Source organism: Dipodomys ordii, unplaced genomic scaffold (genome assembly GCF_000151885.1).
Source record: "Dipodomys ordii isolate 6190 unplaced genomic scaffold, Dord_2.0 Scaffold35, whole genome shotgun sequence".
NCBI classification, from domain to species: domain Eukaryota; kingdom Metazoa; phylum Chordata; class Mammalia; order Rodentia; family Heteromyidae; genus Dipodomys; species Dipodomys ordii.
Window position 1 is genome coordinate 12545801 of NW_012267251.1, and position 12483 is coordinate 12558283.

Sequence of the window (12483 nt, forward strand, 5' to 3'; positions counted from 1 at the left end):
AGGCTTGAGCAGCTGACACTAAGGGGAAAGAAATTAAAGTGGAAAAAACAAAAACAAAAACAAACAAAAAAAAGCCTCCGTCTGAGGGGGAAAAAAATAAAAGAGCAAAAAGCAAGAAAGAAGGTGAGAGAGACAGAGCACCCACATAGGCAGAGATATCGTCCCCGATCCCGGCAAATACGTACGTGGGTGAAGAAGTAGGTTACGCCATCAAGTCCTGAAGCCCATCGGACCACCCATCATTGCCTGCGCAGACCCAAATCATCGTCCAGCCTTAAGGTGCTGCAGTCCCGAATGTTCTAGAATCCGGTCCCGTTACGCCTTCTGCTATCACCCCACAACCTCTTGTTCCCACCCCTAACCCCTCATCCCCTCCCCGCAGGAACCGCCTGTGCCACCTTGCATGTCATCTCCTTAGCCTAGGCTACCTAGAGGCCTCTGGCCCCGGACCGATTTCTGAACGCTTGGTAAGTGAGTTGGCAGAACCTGGTGCCTGGTGTTGCTATGACTTGTTTCTTGATCTCTCCTCTCTCTCTCTCTCTCTCTCTCTCTCTGCTGCAGCAGGGCTGTTGCTAGCAGACCTATCGACAGAGCTCGCTCGCTCACTTGCTCTCTCACTCTCTCTCTCTCTGAGCTCTCTCTCTCTCTGAGCTCTGTGACGCAGATCTAAATTCTCCAGCCTGCTCCTTGTGTTGCAAGAGCAGAACTGCAGCTTTTCCCCTGGAGAGCGAGAGGGCAGTGCCAAGGCTGGTCAAACAAGGCAAAAAAAAAAAAAAAAAAAGTTGGGCCTATACTCGGCTTCCTTGGCCATGCTTGTCAGCCCTTTTCCCCACCAAAAGCCCTTTTCCCCTGGGACACAGAGGTCCCTGCCCCTTCAGGCTCACCTCTCAGAGGTTTCCTAGCCACAAACTAGGTTAACTCTTTCAATGTCAGCACCCCTAAGCCCAAGACAGAGTTGTCCTATTCGAAAGGCTACATACATTAAAACATCTCTTAAGCCAGACGGGCTTCTTCCAGCCATGGGGACCAAATGGTCTTTACCCTGAGATCTCCATCCCATTAACTCTTTCAGCACAAATAAGAATTACAAATTACAGACATTGCTGATTTCTGTTGTTGTTATTGGTTTTTTTCTCTTCTTTTTGGGGGGAGGGGTGGGATGGGGAGAGCATGTACCGGAACCTTTTTCTTCCCTGAATTTCCTAAGGACCAAAAAGCATAATTAATACATCGCCAGCTTACCCTGTTCAATGAGATCCTTCTCTCTCTCAGGGCAGGAATTTGAAAACCCAAACAGCAGCCTGAAGGATCCAGTGTAAACATCAGTCTGTATCTCCATTCTTCCAGAGCTCAAAATTCTAGGGCCTACGTAGATACGTCCAGTTACTTCCCAGAAGGCACTTGGGCCACAGAGTCTCAGAGATTCAGGTTGCTGAGTCATTTGTTCCCAAGAAGATCCTTCTGACAACACAAAAAGCAGCAAAACAGAGTGACAGCCAAGCCTGGATCTGAAGAGGCCAATGTCCGGCTTCTCTCAGGGATAGCCAAGGAAGACGCATCCAGTGCTCACCTCCCAATCCTCCTACAGAAGCACAGCACAGACATCCACACACCCATAACTCTTACAGAAAGGGTGTTTCACTCATGTTCCGAGACTCACTGGGGTTGTTTGTTGGTATGAACGGGTCTCTGCTGTAGCAAAGCTCAGAGCTCCCAACATTTTCCTGCCCTCCATACTCAGAGATGTTTTCGGTAATAGCTCCAATCGTACCCTACTAGACCCAGACACATATCTAGTGAGTCTCAGGTTCCCACGGCATACAAAGGTTTCCAACAGCAGCCAAACCATAGGTGCCCAGACCTGACCAGGATGAGACATATATTCAAGCCCAGGGGCAGTGGACTGACAAAGTACATCACGTCAGGAAGTCAAATCTCTGAAAAGATGAATGAGAGGCCTGGCAGCTACCATATCCCAGACTCACCTCCCAAGCCACCTTCTTACGCAGCTAGTCTAGGCCAAGGTTTTTTACCCAGCAGAAAGAAGGACCACTTGGAAGACAACCATGGTGCTCCATGGTTTTAAAAGAAGCCCAGAGCATCTGTGCCAGGCTCCCAGCAGGGGGGAAAGTGCTTCAGATTCACACCTTCTGGGCTCTAGGGTAGCGCATGCCAATAAAGAAGACACCTACTGTCTGATGACCAAAGGAATGTGGCCTTGATGGTACCAAAGCAAGGCCCACCCAGAATGGTCCTCTGCTCACTCAAATCCCATCTGCCATCGTTTCCTTCTCCAGGGAAGGAAAAACATGCCTAAGTTCATGTCAGGACATTCCTGATTTATCCAAGAGCCCAGGATCAAATAAACAAAGGGCTTTGAGCTCTGCCAGGGAGCCTCCTCCTTCAGGAGGGAGAAGTAGGCTTGGCACAAAGCTGGCCCATCACCCCATGAACTTGGTGAATGACGTGGCTGCTCACTGCCATGGCGATAGAGATGTTCACGGGTGGGTGCAAGTGACACAGAAGAGGCAATTCAGTCATGAGAGATGACAGAGCAAGAGCAATGCTGGGCCATGGGGACCATACCCAGCTATGGAACGGGATAGAGAGAGGACCACAGTGGTCCAGTCACAGCACAATTCCCCATCGGAGGGGTGCGGCATGGACCACTGGTGACTCGCACAGCCTTGTGATGACACTGTGTGGGAAGGCTTTGTTTCCTTTCACTTTTCGTCCAAATCTTTTTCTTCCCACAATCCTCATTCTCCTACCCACAGTTTTACTAGGATTAATAGTCATCTTAGTTACGTGCCTCTGTCTAATTTCTAGGGCTTCTTTTTATTAACCTGATTCTACAGGGCGCTGAGAAAAAGAGAGAGGGGGAAAAAATGGATGACCAGGAAGCAGAAATAAATTCAGTTCCAAAAACATGGGAGGATGTTTACTCAGCAAGCACACTCAGGCTTCACAAGGAAGCAGATTTACAGGGTGCTGCGTGTAGTGTTTGATTTCAGGGGGCAAAGATAATTCCAGAGCCAGGAGAAGGTGCTGCCTCCTTCCATCCACGGCCACAAACCCATGGGGCCAAGTTGGCTTCGGGAAAGTCAAAAAGGCAGAGCTTCAACTCGAGCCCCCTGGCTGGCTGAGCTCCCCAGCTCCTCTATAATCACAGGCCTCCAAAGAACTAAACCGACTCCCCAGGCATCATGAGCGCTCCATAGCCTCCGAACGATCTGGGTCAAAACTTCAAAATGCCAAAGACAAGGACTTCTTTTTCTTTAAAGGGAATGAGCTGAACTCTGACCCACCCTCGTTCAGGGTATGGAATGCAAGCACTCTGTACCGGCAGCAAACTGCAACAAACTCCACTGGGCAGCTTGGTGGGAAAAGCAAGCAGGCATGTGGGCATGCACCGGCCTCTCCGGGCCTCCCGTTTTTCTCCCCACGGCAGCTCTACAGGGACTGGGTCTCTACTCGGTGAAAGCAATCATGCTCTCAAGACGGAGAGCTGCGTTAGGAGCTGATGGCACCAGCCTGCAGGGATATCAGAAGCTGGAGTGGGTGTTACAGATATATCGGGCAGTGATCCGGTCTCAGGCAGAACTGGCAGGCCGGGTCCATGTGAAATGGCATTTCTGTTTACCATCTGGGAGGAGGCACACAACTGGCACTTGGTGATCCATGAAGTAAATCATTGATTAAGTACCTACTAAGCGCTAAACACGCCGACAGCACAAGAAAAGAAGGGGAAATAGGCCAACATCTCAGATATATGTGCTAGCTGAGGACCCTACAAGCACTCCCAAATCTGTATCGCTAATACATTTCTAAGTCTCCTCTTTATCCACTATCCCTTTGAAATAACAATAAACATACTAGTTGGAGACCAAGTTATGCTGGTTTGTGTTTGTAATATGGGTACTCAGGAAGTAGAGATCAAGAGGATTGAGGGTCAAGATTAGCCTAAGTAAAAAATTAGTGAGGTACTCCTCCCCTGTCTCAACCAATAAGCTGGGTATGGTGGGATGTGCTGTCATCCCAGCTCCATGGAAGGCGTGGTAGGAAGATCCTGGTATCAGGCCAGTTGGGCAAAAAATGTGATCTAAAAAATAACAATAGCAGGGTGGGGAATTTGGCTTAGTGGTAGAGTGGGAATATGGCTTAGTGGTAGAGTGCTTACCTAACAGGCATGAAGCCCTGGGTTCGACTCCTCAGTACCACATATACAGAAAAAGCTAGAAGTGGTGATATGGCTCACAAGGTAGAGTGCTATCCTTAAGCTTCTAAGAAGCTCAGGAACTGTGCCCCCAGGCTCTGAGTTCAAGCCCCAGGCCTGGCAAAAAACAACAACAACTAACAAAAAGGGCTGAGATGCCTGTAATCTTAGCTACTCAGGAGGCTGAGATCTGAGGATCATGGTTCAAAGCCAGCCCGGGCAGGAAAGTCTGTGAGACTCTTATCTCCAATAAACCCACTAGGAAAACAGAAGTGGTGCTGTGGCTCAAGCAGTAGAGAGCTCACTTTGAGCTGAAGAGATGAGGGACGGTGCCCAGGCCCAATTCAAGCCCACAACTGACCCAAAAAAAAAAAAGGGCTGAGAGTGTGGCTCACGTGGTACAGCATACATTTAGCAATCATGAGGCCCTGAGTTCAAACCCCAGTCTGCAAAGAAATATACGTATATTCCCAGGCTATCCCTCAAAAGCCTATTTCATCCCTTTCAGAAGTAAACAGTTCCAATGCTTTCAGGGGCCAGACAGGTATTAAAGGAGTGAAGCTAGCTGGGCAGGGACTGTGCCAAGCGAAAGGAACACGCCAACCCTAATGGGAAGCTGCTTCCGGGCTCAGCCTGCTTGGGGCCATCTGGGAATAAAGACCAAAAAAGTCCAGACTGTCCAACTTCTCTGGACAAGAAGGAAATCTTGCTTTATCATGTTAAAACTCTTGGTTCCTAAACACTGCCAAAATATTTTAATGTCCAAATAAATATACCTACCATGTTTCCCGTTTTGTCCAAAATGTAAGACATCTGTAATGTAAAGGAAGGAAGCCAGCACCACAGTGAAGAAGTCAGTGAAATGAAGAAAAATGTAGTTAAGTGCCAGTGGCTCTCATCAATAATCCTAGCCTTCTTGGGAAGGATAGAGATTTGAAGCCAGCCAGGGTAGAAAAGTCTCCAAGACTCGTATCTTCAATTAAACAGCAAAAACTGGAAGTAGAGGTGTGGCAAAAAGGCTGAGAGTGCAAGACCCTGAGTTCAAGCTATAGTACTCGCACGCACACACGTGCATGCACACCCACATATATATAAACAAGCAAATAAAGAACAACTACCCAAAGCGGAGAATCCTACCCTTACAAACACTCCTATTAGAGAAAAATGAGGGGAACCCAAACCTTCAAATCAATCAGAGTGATTTTTAAATATGCACAATGCCATCAAAGAGCTAATATCTAGGATCTGCCTTGACCCACCAGAAGTGAGGAAGAATCATACTTGAAGGCTGGCACTCTCTCCCCTAACCCAGAGCCACTGCTGTACAAGTCCACAAGCCCTGTTCAGGGCTTTGGTGATAAGATTGGAAGAGATTATCATAATCCAGCTGTCCATCCAAGGCACAAGGCCTTCCATTTACAACACTATACCCAGTCACTGCCTATACCTCTACGTCATTCGGCAACTCTCACCTCAGCCCTGGAAAACTACTGAAGAACAGCTGAGAGGAAACATCTCCTTGAGTGAAGACGATCCTTCCTGACTGTGTTCTGCCTCTGGAGCCCCATGGAACAAGTCTACTCCCCCAAAGTCTTTGAGGTATTTTAGAACATCTGCTTTTACAACTACGAGGTTTTAGGCTCAACAAGAAGGTACAAAAAGGGAAATGAAAAGGGAAGGAGGTGACAAAAGAAGCCAGAGAGAAAATAGTCTTAAAAATAGCGAATCAAAAGTTAACAAGCCAAAGGAAAAGAGGAAGAGACATCTTGTAGCCTTCATGAGAAAGGAGGTACTTGGGCAGAATAAACAGCTAAGGAAAGACAGCAGCATAAGAGAAAGGAAAGGCCCACAAAAAAGGACAGGATCATGGTCAGACAGTTCCCAATGCCAACCACCAGGCTGTGCCAATGATCAGGGCACATGGATTAAAACATGGGATTGGGAAAAGAAAACTCTGTATGGCACATGGTTTTTAAGTAGGCAAGATTCTTTGGCCCATTTGGGGGCGGGGAAGGGTTCTTTTGTTCCAGTGGATTAGTGGGGAGTTCTTTATATATTCTGGATATGAATCCATTGCCAGTTGCAGACATTATTACATGGCTCTTTCTCCACACTGCTTGCTTCTGCTCTCTTTTTATCAATCAGAAATTCCTCATTTTAATGTCATCCAAATGATCAAGCTTTTCCTCTATAGCAGGAGCTTTCTGTGTTTTCTTGAAGAACTCCACGGATAGCCCAAGGTAATAAAGATATTGTTATCTTGGAGATGAAATTTTAACTTTAACATCTATCTAGATGGATCATTTTGCCAGAATTGATTTTTGTATGTGGTCAAGATTCATTTCTTTCTTTCTGGATATCTTATTGAACCTTCATCATCTTTTTTTAATGACTACTCATTCCCCACTGTTCTGCAGTAACTTCTTAAGTTGTACATGAGGTGTTTTGATAGGTAGGAGCCTGTTTGTGAACTTCTCTTTCCCTTCCTTTGGTCAGAAATACAATAAAGCCTAGCACAGCAGTACCCTACTGTAATCTCAGAACTCAGGAGGGTAAGTCAGGAGGTAAAGAGTTTGAGGTCATCTTGGATTACATTGTGAGCTCAAGGCTTGCCTAAGCTACACAGTAAGACCTTGTCTCAAAAATCCTAAGAGCTGGAGGTAAAGAGTTTAGTGGTAGAGCACTCACCCTGAATGCAGAAGACCCTAGATTATTGTTCCCTAACCTTATACACACAAAAAATAGAGTTTATTACTACAGTAAGGATCACTAATCTTAAAGTTGAAAGGTGAGAGTGGCACAAAGAAAGGCACAGAGCAAAAATGAGTCTTATTTTTTGTAGTAGCAACAGAGAGGTTAAGAGTATGGACTCACAAAGTTCAAGAAATAACCTGTATCCAAAATCCCTGACTTACACTGTTTAGCTGTGGAACCTACAACAAGTTTCCTTGGTCTTTTCAGAGCCTTGGTTTCCTAATAAAAATGGGATAATCTTTCTCAGTGAACTATAAAGATTAAATAGGTTAACAGATATATGTCCCTTGATACAGAGCCTAACACTGTAAGCATTCAAGCCCTGCTGGGTGTTATATCATCATCCACAATACTACAGAGACAAGTTGGCCTGTTGAAGCAATCCCTCCATCCCACATTTACTTACTATCTACTACCTAAACAAAGCCAGCACCTAAAGTAGTTAAATACCCTGACTCTCAGATGTGACAGACTTGAATCTGAGATTTGTAGTGTCTTCACTAGTTATATAAACCTTAACAACTTATTTCATTTCCTAAGTGTCTAGCTTCAGCTTCACCTATAATTCCTGGCATTTTCTGAGAGACAGTTATCATGAGATATAGAAACATTCAAAACAAAAGCTCAACACAAAGAGTGCCATCCATGAACCTCACGTCTCAGCCTCCTGAGTTGCTACTCATGATCTGAGGATTGTGATTCCAAGTCAGCCCTGGCAGTAAAGTCTAAGACTCATATCTCCAATTAATCACTGAAAACCAGAAAACCAGTGCTCAAAATGGTAGAGCACTAGCCTTGAGTGAAAAAGCTCAGGGACAGCACCCAGGCTGAGTTCAAGCCCCATGACTGACAAAAACAAACAAACAACAACAAAACGAGAGAGCTGCCCAATTAACCTTGGCTATCACTGTGATCATGGCCAATCATGAAGACAAATGATAACTTTGCATGCAGGCTAATTACAAACCTACTTATACCTGGAGAGTCCTATAAAACAAAGCATTCTCAGGTCTCCCATCCGAGTAGCAACCAGGCACAACCATAGCTAGCTTCTTATTAACAAGAAGACAAGATTAAGTGTATTCAGGAGGAGGGCCCAAGACAGATGGGGAGGCTTACAGACTGGGTTCAGAACCCAAGTTCAAGTCAAGTGCTACTAGATAAATTTTCTAGTCTCCAGGCAACTCAAGAAACAAAAACACAGAATGAACAAATAAAAAAATATATACATCTATCCCCAAAGGTCAAAAAGTCTGAGACCAGCCAGGAGCATTGGGGGAAGGGGCTAGAATGGTTTGTGCAGATTAGAAACCCCACAGCAGTAAGTCGTGGGGCAATGTTCCTCAAGAAGAAGCAGCACTGGCAGCTCAGATGCATGGCGAGAACCTTGACAGGGCTGGCCTTCAGCCATGAAGACCATAACTTAGACTGCTGGAGAAACTGTCGCTGAGCCTCTGAGGAGGTTTTCCCGTCGATTCCCCAACCCAAAGTGACTATGACGCATCTACCCCAGGTCACGGAGCCGAAGCAAAACCAGGCCCAGCAGTGACAACAAACACTCCAAGGACACAATGCAGTGCCAGGTGCCAAGTAAAAAAAATCCAAGAGACAACGGCTAGGGACAGGCTGTGCCGGAGGGCAGGTCCTGGCAGAGGTGAGATGCAGACCTGGACACTAAGCACTACCACAGACGGGGAGCCGGAGCCAAGTGGCAGACAGTAAGTGGCCTGGCAAACGCTGGGCCCCGGCTGCAGGGTGATGGGAGATGCGTCACAGTCATGTCAGACCCTGCATTCGCAGCACCAGAGTAAACCCCAGCACCCACAGAGGTTCCCTCGTTGGATCTGGCCAAGGGGCATTATCTGGGGGAAGGTCAAGCCTGGGACAGCAGACTTTGTGACCAGTGTGCCCTGTTCGTAAGTAGACGCTTTCTCCTGGACAGACTGAGTCAGTCAGTCTCTTGGGCCAAAAACCTAGGCTCCGAAGTGTCCTGCCCAGGCTGGCTCCTATCACCTCCCAGCAAAGTAAAACAAGCCAAAGCATCTATCTAGTCCTAGGCCACTGAACACTAAATCTAAGCTCCCGCCACGGAGGGCTCAGGGCTCGGCAGCAGCAAGTAAAACCTTGCCGGGCAAGGGGACCAGTACCTTCTATTCTGAGGATGCTCTAGGATCACCCCACTAGCCACAGCCTAACCCAGGGGCTTCTAATAGTGCCCCAAATTCAGGGGCACCAAGTCCTCTTGGGACTCAGAGTAACTCAACGCGGCTCTTGGCTGGCTGCACTTAAAATCCTGGCCCTGTCAACGGATGGAAATAATTTCCAGAGATGAAGTGTGGCGGGGCCACGTGAATAAGACTGAAGAGGTCAGGACCCCCCCATTCCTCAACAGCAGAACTGTAGCCTCTGCCACAGGCTAGACACAGCCAGAGACAGAGGGAGCTCAGTCAGAGGCCCTCCAGGTAGGCACAGGTTGGTGCCCTTAGATATATTGTAGAGTAGAAGAGGGGTAGGAGCTGTCTCTAGAGCAGGAAGAACCCAGGCAATGGATGACTCACAAGGCAATGCTCACCTCTGGGTGACCACACACACACACACAAAAGCTTAGCACCATGTGACTTAAAAATGGAGTATCTTCTCTGCCCCAGAACCAACTTCTGCTCTGCTTAACTGAGTCAGATCTAGACAAGAAGAATCATGAACCCAAGTAGAATGGGGATTCCCCATATAGCTCTAACTTGAACTTTCATTTCCATACTGCTTTTTTTCTCCATACAGAGAAACATGTAGGTGCCCATAGCCTGAGACAGAGAGGAGAAAGAACAGGGCCCCCACATGTGTGGCTCAGCATGGCTCTAAGGTTTTCAGTAGCCAAGCGTCGACCTTGTCAGGAGCTAGAGCAGGGGCTGAAGTGGTAGAGAATCTGAGTTCAAATTCGAATACCACCAAAAAAATAAAGGAATCAGAGCAGGGCCAAAACTTCTGGGACCAAGGTTCTCATTCAGGGGCAAAAGAAGGGCTTGAAGGCCTGGCACCAGTGGCTCACACTTATAATCCTAGCTACTCAAGAGACTGAGATCTGAGGAGCCCAGTTCAAAGCCAGTCTAGGCAGGAAAAGTCTGAGAGACTCTTTTCGTCAATTAACCACCAAAAAGTCAGAAGAGGAGCTTGCTCAAGTGGTAGAACACTAGCCTAGAACCAAAAAAAAAAAAAAGCACAAGGATAGAGTCCAGGCCCTGAGTTCAAGCTCTAGAACCAGCACAGAAAATAAATAAATAAATTTAAAAAACTAAAAAAAATAATTTCATGATTAGGGCAGTATTTACGACATATGTTTGTAATGGTTTTCATAACATGGAGCCATGCCAAAAGTATGACCCTACAAAATCTATGACAATATGAATGTATCTTCTGTGTATGGAGAGATAAGAAGGGAGAAAGGGGGACACTGACCAGAGTTCCTGGGGTTAACGTAGTCTTGTGGTTATTTGTGGAAGGAAGGTGCTGGAACATCACTCTTCTAGAGGACTCAGCTCTCTCTGCTGCCCTCTGGGAACTGCATGTAGTGTATTCTCAGGCCAGCCTCTGGCACAGGCCTCTCAGGCCAATGTTCTCTCTCCAAAGGCAGACTAGCACAGCTTTACCTTACAAAGGATTCCACTGAGAAATGTCCCCAGTGCCTTGCAAACTGGAGTGAGAAAAGTACCCACCACTCTCCTTCACCCTCCCACTGAAAACCCTAAATCCTTCTGTGGGCAGAATGGGCATTCAGAAAGCAGGCGGGGCCTACAGAAAGAATGGAAATTCATTCATGCCCAAACGAAGTATGTGTAGAGCTGTGTGTCACACACGGCATTCTGAGGACCTCTGTCCTTGGCCAGAAAGACACCAGGAGAACAGCTAACTCCTCGGTCCCACCCTGACCCCCAAGAGATGGCTGGAGTCTTACCACCTCTCCCAGCTGGAGACACCTGGGCACCATCTGCTCCATGCCTTTCTGAGAAGTTAGAACCAGGAGCAGGGTGACATCTACAAGCTCACTGTGCACAGGACACAACCAAGAAGTTTCTAGAGAGGTTGACATGCATGAAACACCCCTGGCATTTTTCAAGGGCTGTGAGGCATCGGAGATGGTGGGTGAACAGAGAAAAGGAGAACTGAGAGGCTCAGATAAGCCTGGATTTCCCCAGTCCATTTCCCCAGAGAAGCCTGGACAGCGATGGAATGCCCTGCTCAGGAGGCCTCCCACTGCCACCCCTGTGGTCTGACGACAGCAACCCAAGAGCATTATTAACCACCATTCCCGTCCCAACCACACAGGGCCTCTCTTCCCCACACAGACAGTCTAAAACGACCCGCTAGAAAGGGCCTTTGGAATCCTGGGGTTGCAAGGCACCCTTGATGTCATCAAGAATCAGCCTTGCATCTGAGTCCAATATGCGGAATCTCAGATGAATTACCTGACCTCTCAGCCTCAACGCTCTCATTTCTAAAGTAGAGCTGGGAAATTCGACACACCCCTGGCAGATTCAATGAGTTCATACAAATCAAAGACCTCGGAACCAATCCTGGTGCCCACTGAATGCTCAGGACTGTTTAATTATCAGCAAACCTTGCAGGATAATCATTCCCTAACATGCACCCATGGAAGTTGTACCCTACATCATGAGGTCCCCCAACTTCCTTCCCACATAGCTTTCATAGTATTTCAGTTCTGTGCATCCGTATCTACCTCCTTGTTCTGGCTACTCAATGACCCCAAAATTGTCTTGGGAGTATTGTCTGATACCCACTTCCCCTGACAGCCCTTTAAATACACAATACACTAATTGGGAAAGCCCTCATGTCTCTAGGGTAAATATTCTCAGGCTTTTAAGCATTTTTCACCTGTTAGTCCCCCTCCTCTGTATTAATAGTTTGACATTTTCCTTCATAATTGGGATCAAGAACTGAAAGAACCCCTTGGGTGGCCTGGGTCTTGAAGACTGATCTACAGCAGAGCCCAGCCCTGACACTGTCCTGTTTCTCCATGCCTCCCCCGCCACCCCCCCCCAAATAAACCTTGTTATAAGCTTTGCTCTTTGCCTTCTTCAGGGGTCTCTTAATCTTGATCTTAGGAATCTGTCAAAAAGCCTCTGCTGCATTCTCCCCATATGCAGGGGACTAAGTCCTTTCCCATATATCATCTGCATCAATGTGCTCGGGTTCCCTTAGCTGGCAATCAATTCCAAAGCTTACCTGCTCCTTTTCCAAGTGCTGGCTAGCTGGATCAGAGCTCTCCACCGGGCCCATCTCCAGCAAGGAAAAGACATTTTGACATTGCTGATGTTGGACCAGAATCTGGAATCCACTCACTGTCTCCACTAGACTATGCAATATGTCTACTGTTATTCTCCAGTCTTTCCCATAGGCCACAAGTTTGCCACAAGGACTGCTCTCCCTTCCCCACATGCCAGCAACACAAGCAACTCCATACTAGAATTCAGGGCTTGACAATCTGCTGGCATATCTCA